Raw genomic sequence first — 7,378 nt, forward strand, 5'->3', positions numbered from 1 at the left:
TTCTTCTCTAATTCCCAAATTCAAACCATGAAATGCCCTTAGTAATTCTTCTTCCCGTAGCATCATCCAAGCTGCATATAAAGATTTTCGACTCAAAGCGTCCGCCACAACGTTCGCTTTTCCTGGATGATAATTCAATTCAAAATCATAATCTTTCAGAAGCTCCATCCACCTCTTCTGACGCATTTTTAACTCTTTCTGCTCAAAAAGATACTTCAAACTCTTATGGTCTGAGAAAACATGAAACTTAACACCATAGAGGTAGTGCCTCCAAATCTTTAAAGCAAACACAACAGCAGCAAGTTCTAAATCATGTGTCGGGTAGTTCATCTCATGCGGCCTTAACTGCCGTGAGGCGTATGCTACAACATTCTGGTGCTGCATCAGAACGCACCCTAAACCCTTCAGTGATGCATCACAGTACACTTCAAACGGTTCACTTGTTTCGGGCAATACCAATACGGGTGCAGTAGTCAATCTGTGCTTCAATTCTTGAAAACTCTCTTCACACTCTGGAGTCCAGATAAAAGGTGTATCCTTCCTAGTCAACCTAGTTAAAGGTAAGGCGAGCTGTGAAAATCCCTTAATGAATCTGCGATAATACCCCGCCAAACCTAAGAAACTCCTGATCTTTGTCACTGAAGTTGGTCTCTCCCAATTCATCACTACTTCCACCTTAGCAGGATCCACAGCTATTCCCTGCTTATCACCACGTGGCCGAGAAACTTCACTTCACTCTTCCAGAACTCGCATTTAGATAACTTAGCATATAACTTCCTGTCTCTCAGAATTTGCAGCACAGTTCGCAAGTGATCAGCATGTTCCTCTTCAGACTTAGAATAAACAAGAATATCATCAATGAAGACAATAACAAACTTGTCCAGATACGGTCGGAAAATCCTGTTCATATAATCCATAAATACTGCCGGGGCATTAGTTAACCCAAAAGTCATCACTGTATATTCATAATGACCATAACGCGTCCTGAAAGCAGTCTTTGAAATATCCTCATATCTAACCCTTATCTAATGATATCCGTATCGCAGATCAATCTTAGAAAACACACCGGCACCCTGTAACTGATCCATTAGATCATTGATTCTAGGCAACGGATATTTGTTCTTCACAGTGATCTTATTCAACTGCCGATAGTCAACACACAACCGCATACTCCCATCCTTCTTCTTTACCAGTAGCTCCGGCGCTCCCCACGGAGAAACACTTGGTCGGATAAAATGCTTACCCAACAAATCTTCCAGTTGAGCTTTCAGTTCAGCCATTTTTAAAGGTGACATCCTATAAGGAGTAATTGAAATCGGACCGGCTCCAGGCACCAACTCAATTGCAAATTCCACTTCCCGGTTAGGTGGAAATTCATTAATATCATCCGAAAACACATTTGAAAATTCACATACAACGGGAATCTGCTCTAAACTCTGATCATCACCTGATACTCCCGCAGTTAATAACATAATACCCTGACATTCGGTTCCAGAACAGTTTACTATCATAGAATTCAAATAGTAACTATTCACTACAACCGGTGCTTCTGACCCTTCCGGCATAAACTGTACTGATTTCTCAGAACAATCAAGCAAAACATGATTCTTGGATAACCAATCCAATCCCAAAATGAGATCAAGACCAGTCATAGGCAAACAAATCAAATCATGCACAAATTCACGATGTTATACTCGAAAGGGAACTTGTGGACATCCTATCCTAGTCACCATAGCTTCATGAGTAGCATTATATACTTTCAAATCATAACCTAAAACCACCATTCTCAATCCTAATTCATGGGCCTTTTCAAATGCAATAAATGAATGACTTGCTCCTGAATCAAATAAAGCATTTAAGATTTTACCAGCCATTTCACAATTACCTCTAATCAGTGTCTCAGATCCCTCAGCACCTACTGTAGAAGTGGTGTATACTCTCTCCGGCTGCTGCATTCTACCAGTCTCATACTTCTTCTTCTCCGGGCAATTACTGGCCATATGCCCGGGCTCTCCATAGGAATAGCACACTCCAAGTCCTAATCTGCACGGAACTCCAGGATGATACTTTCCGCACTTCTGACAATTCAGATCCTGCTGTGGCTGCTTTCCAAACCTTTTTTCTTGACTAGCATTAGTATTCGGCCTTCTGTAATTACCCTGGCCCTGAGTCTGCTGTGGAACAAAGCCTCCACGCTTGAAATTCCTACCTCTCGGAGCAAAGTTCCTCCCTGAAGGCCTCTGAAAACCCTCAAACTTCCTTTCTCTGCTGCCGCCTTTCTCACACAATCCTCAGCTACCCTACTCTTATTCACCAATTCAGAAAATACCCTGATCTCCATTGGGGCAACGAAGCTCAGAATATCTCTCCGAAGACCTCCCTCATATTTAATACACTTCCATTCAGCAAAATCTTCAGGCGCACCTTGACAAATACGAGAAAAGCGACATAACTCCTCAAATTTGCTAGTATACTCAGCAATAGTCATCTGTCCCTGCTTTAACTGCATTACTTCAAGTTCTTTGGCATTTCTGGCTGAATTAGGAAAATATTTCTTATAGAACTCTGTCCGGAAAACCTCCCAAGGAATTACAGCACCATCAGGCTGCAGGATACGTCGTGTTCCCTGCCACCAATACTGAGCTTCACCTTGCAACTGATAAGTTCCAAATTCAACCCATTGCTCTTCAGGAACCTGTTGTGCCTGTAACGCCCTTTCCATAGCCTGAATCCAATTATCTGCATCAGTGGAATTTGAGGTTCCCCTAAAAGTCGGAGGGCGAACTTTCAGAAATGTAGCAAGTGTCATAGGACCGTCCTCATCATTATTGTTCCCATGATTACCCTGGTTTATCTGATTTCCCAATGCCTCGGCTGTCGCCTGCATAGCTGCAGCCATATTTCCCAGGGCAGCCATAAAATCTACTGGATCAGTCCCTATGGGGGCAGAAGTAACGGTGCCTGTCCTACCTCTACCTCGCCCGCGACCGCGTCCGCGAGTCGACATCTAGTCCCTATACACACCAAACAAGTGATATTAAGTTGATCAGTCTCAATATCGCAGGTCTAATGCTTTAAGTTCCAAATGCATGCTCACAAACGTTTATGCCATATATATCAATCAGATATCCTAACAGCACATACGCACATATACAGAGAATGCACAGAAGTGCAATCAGTCCGTCTTTCAGGCTCTATAGGAACGAACTGCTCTGATACCATAATGTAACACCCTACCACACTAAGCTTTACGCTTAAGCCGTAAAACAGAGGTGGTGTGGTATTACGACCTCTAAAATAAAATAAATACATATAATAGCAGAAGAATTATAATATGCTAGGAGCCTTGAAGAAAAGAGGAAACAAAAAAAATCACAAAATAAAAGCGCAACACTCAAGGAACGAGTTAACCTGCGTGCTAAGGAAACCATAACTATTAAACATGAGATAACAGAAGTAGGAATAGAGTGCCAAAGATACAAAATAACAAGCTCCTAACTCAGCCTGTGAAGTCAAGACTGGCCGGAGAATATTTACATATATATACATACATATCCAAAACCCAAAAGTACATATACACAATCCTGCCTCTCCATAAACCTCTAAGAGGATCAAAAAGGACAAGTTATGCGGAGAGAAAGCTAAGTACATATATATACATCACTGTACAACAAAACTATACAACAACACTATCCAGTAACCCCTCCGCTTTAAGAGTCCAGACGCCTAACGAGATGGCTCCCAACCTGCATCTGAAAAATAACAACATATTATGGAATGAGAACCGGAGGTTCTCAGTATGGTAAAGGTGCCACACACATAAGATATAAGGTCCTGGGAATGCCAGAGGCAATCCTAGAACGCCGACACTCAGATTATAGAGCTTAAAGTATTAAACAGAAGCCATAAAAGGTGGTTTACTAAGGATATTTAAACCTAACTTAACTTAACCTTAAATCTACGTCCCATACTGCCATTCCTCCATACCTCCAGTTCCATCATGCATTTTCACAGACAGATAAACAGATATAGGCAAGCATAAGAAGGTTACAAATACTGCAGGTAACAAATACACATTTAACATGGCAAGTACATTTAGGCACACCCAATTAAAGCGCAAGCAAGTAATTCAAGTAATATGCACATGATGCATGCCTGTCCTATGGCTGATGAGGCTCATCTGTCGGTTATCCAGCCAACCCGACAAGTCTGAATTGTCCTTAGACTGTCCCCCGACGTGCATCCCCAAGAGTCTATGCATAGATTTTTCTCAAATAATCAATATTGCTCAATGGGGGTAACATTCCGGGGAATTTATATAGTGCCTGGTCACACTTACGTCGTAGGGTCAATAGAGTATCGAGTTTTCAACCTGGTACACGTGGTGGCAAGCCACGGCATTTGATCCAGGGAATCTCGTATCTCAGATTATTCAAATTCATAAGCCATATAAATAATTCAATTATAATTCATCAACATCCACATCATTCTCAATCGCATTTCATTCATCATTATACAGCAATCATATTCAATCCTTATCCTTCATTATCACACCTCCCATTCTGTCCATCAATAGTTCCAATTCAAAACATAATTCATTCTTTTCTAAATAAATCAAACTTAAAACATGCTCATTTTCTTAATAACTCTAAATCAAATCATATAACCTTTGAATCTAAATCTTTTTAAGTAATCATATAAACAAAGCCTCTAATTTTTATAAAATTTCAGTAGCATCTCCTCTAAAACTCGGACTTTGCCATCATTTTCGGGTCCAAACCTGCTTTCTTTTCAATTCAACATACCCTTCCTCATCATCATAACAGTCACCACAATAAATCTACCTCAGATCAACAATTATACTCATACGATATTCAAATCCAACAACCAAAATTCAACTAAGGATCATAGTTCACTTATCCTAGGCTTCTGACACAAAATATCTCAAATCAATAATTCACGAAATTATTAGTTAATCAACAAGCACCAAACCAACCATGTTCATCAACAATAACATTCAACCATAATTCTCCCCAAATTAACATATCAACATTCACCATCCAAAATTAATAACTAATTATCCAATAAACTTCAACCAAATATATTCATCGACAAATTACTAAACATTAAACATACACCTGCATTCCAACTTTTCCTATGGTCATCTAGCCTAAGTTTTCACAGAACATTATATATTAAATGCAAGAAACCTAAACTATATCTTGGCCAATTTCCACGTAACGACCAAAGCTATTTATTCAAAACCAAGGCAGCCCCTCAAAACTCAACTAATCCGCTTCCTCCAAGTTTCAGTATTCACAATTTCAAGCTCCAATTATTTATTCACAACCTAATACATATTCATAACACATATATATCCAATTTAATACTCAAAGCTCAAATTCAATGAAAATAAAATAGAATTATCGTATCCTCACCTTATCCAAGCTTCACATAAGCAAGAGTGAACGTTTTCCTCAAGCTAATTGGATCCTAAAATATCAGAAATCAAAGAAACTCAACCTTCCCATTCAAAAATCCGAAAATTGGGGGAAAAGAGGGCTGAGAGTGATTAAACAAGTTACCAGTGAAATTATTCTGGTAGAAATGTAGAGCTCGACGCGGTGGACGCGTGGCCGCAAACGGTGCGGCGATTGGAGCTCGGACGGAGAAGTTACGGGATTTTGAAAAGTGACGTAAGGGGTTGGAAGTGTTTTCTCCTCCCTGAAGCTTTCACGCTGCTTGCAGGTGAAATGGGGAAGAAAGAGGCTTTCGGCCTCATTTAAAAGGGCTGGTCCGGTTGGACCGACGGCCCGGTTTGGGTTTGGTTCAACCGGTTCGGCCCGTTCGGTCCAATTTTGGACCGTTTTCTTCAAAATTGGTGTCAAAATTCTCGTTTCGATGAGCTCTATCCTAATTTAATATAATATTCATGTTTTTAATCCTCCTTATTAAAAACTAATTTATTGACTAATTATCTACTAATTTAACCGGGGTTTACAGCTTATTTATCAAAGGCTCCAATAATGGTGAATGTTCGCCTACATGAGCCCTTGAAATTGTACATTGCAGTATCTACAACCACAATTGGGTGTATGTTAGCCCAAGATGATGAGAACGGACATGAACGGGCAATTTATTACCTTAGTCGAGTTTTGACTGATATCGAAGTAAGGTATTCCCCAATAGAAAGATTGTGTTTATCTCTATACTATGCGTGCATGAAATTAAAGTGTTACATGGTAGCTAAACCTGTGAAGTAAGCACAAACTGATCTTGTCAAATACATGTTGAGTTTTCCAATGTTACGAGGTCGTCTGGGAAAATGGATGCTAGTTTTGACAGAGTTTGATTTGCAGTATGTTCCAGCAAAAGCTGTGAAAGACTAGGTTATTACAGATTTTCTAGTTGATAACTTGAACAATCTGAATGACCAGGGGGCAAATGCACTCGATGTTAAAGTCAATTATTGGAAGTTATATTTTGATGGATCGAAGCACAAAGATGGTGCAGGGGTAGGAATTCTCATTGTGTCACCAGAAGGAATCCCATCAGAATTTCTATATCCTTGCTCGAATAATATGGCAGAATACGAAGCTTTGATTGTAGGTCTGGAAATTTTAATTGGAAAAGGTGCTTCGGAAGTTCGGATCCTAGGAGATTCCTAATTGGTCTTGAAACAGTTATAAAAAGAGTTCAAGTGTAACAATGAGAGGTTGCAAAAATATTTGGCAAAAGCTTGGGAATTGTTAACTTTCTTTTGAAAAGTTTCACTGGTCCATATCCCAAGGATCCAGAATGAAATTGCTAACGAGTTGGCCCAAATTGCTTCAAGATACAGGATAGGCCCAGAAACGCTAAGAAAGTTGGCAAATATCTGCCAAATATTAGTGCCTGTGGACGAAAGAGAGGCTCTATGTGTGGATGATTGGGAAGATGATGATTGGAGGAAACCCATTGCTGAATATCTAAAGAATCCTGGCACTCAAGTTGATAGAAAGATAAAATTACGAGCAATAAATTTTGTCTTGATGGCTGATGAGCTGTATAAGAAAGGAATCGACGGGAGTCTTTCGAGATGTCTAAGTCAAGATGATAAAGACATTGCTTTAGGAGAAGTCCATAAAGGCATATGTGGTGCTCATCAGGCTGGGATGAAAATGAAATGGGTACTATGTCGAAATCATGTCTATTGGCCCTCCATGATCAAAGACTGTATCGAATACGCAAAGGCATGTCAAGAATGTCAACGGCATAGGTCGATACAACAGATCTCAGCGTCTGAGTTGCATTGATTATTAAGCCATGGCCATTTAGAGGTTGGGCTCTGGACTTAATTGGATTTATTCATCCCCTTCATCGAAACATCATAAATTTA

General features: G+C 39.9%; 1 long non-coding RNA gene across 1 annotated transcript; it reads right to left on the bottom strand.

The window, feature by feature from the left end:
• LOC110270526 lies at positions 3,629–5,488 on the bottom strand. The gene is made up of 2 exons (XR_002360149.1): positions 5,439–5,488; positions 3,629–3,752 (listed from the first exon to the last, which is right to left on the bottom strand). It is a non-coding gene; the product is annotated as an uncharacterized LOC110270526 (long non-coding RNA).

The sequence above is a fragment of the Arachis ipaensis genome, chromosome B04 (genome assembly GCF_000816755.2).
Source record: "Arachis ipaensis cultivar K30076 chromosome B04, Araip1.1, whole genome shotgun sequence".
Classification (NCBI taxonomy): Eukaryota; Viridiplantae; Streptophyta; class Magnoliopsida; order Fabales; family Fabaceae; genus Arachis; species Arachis ipaensis.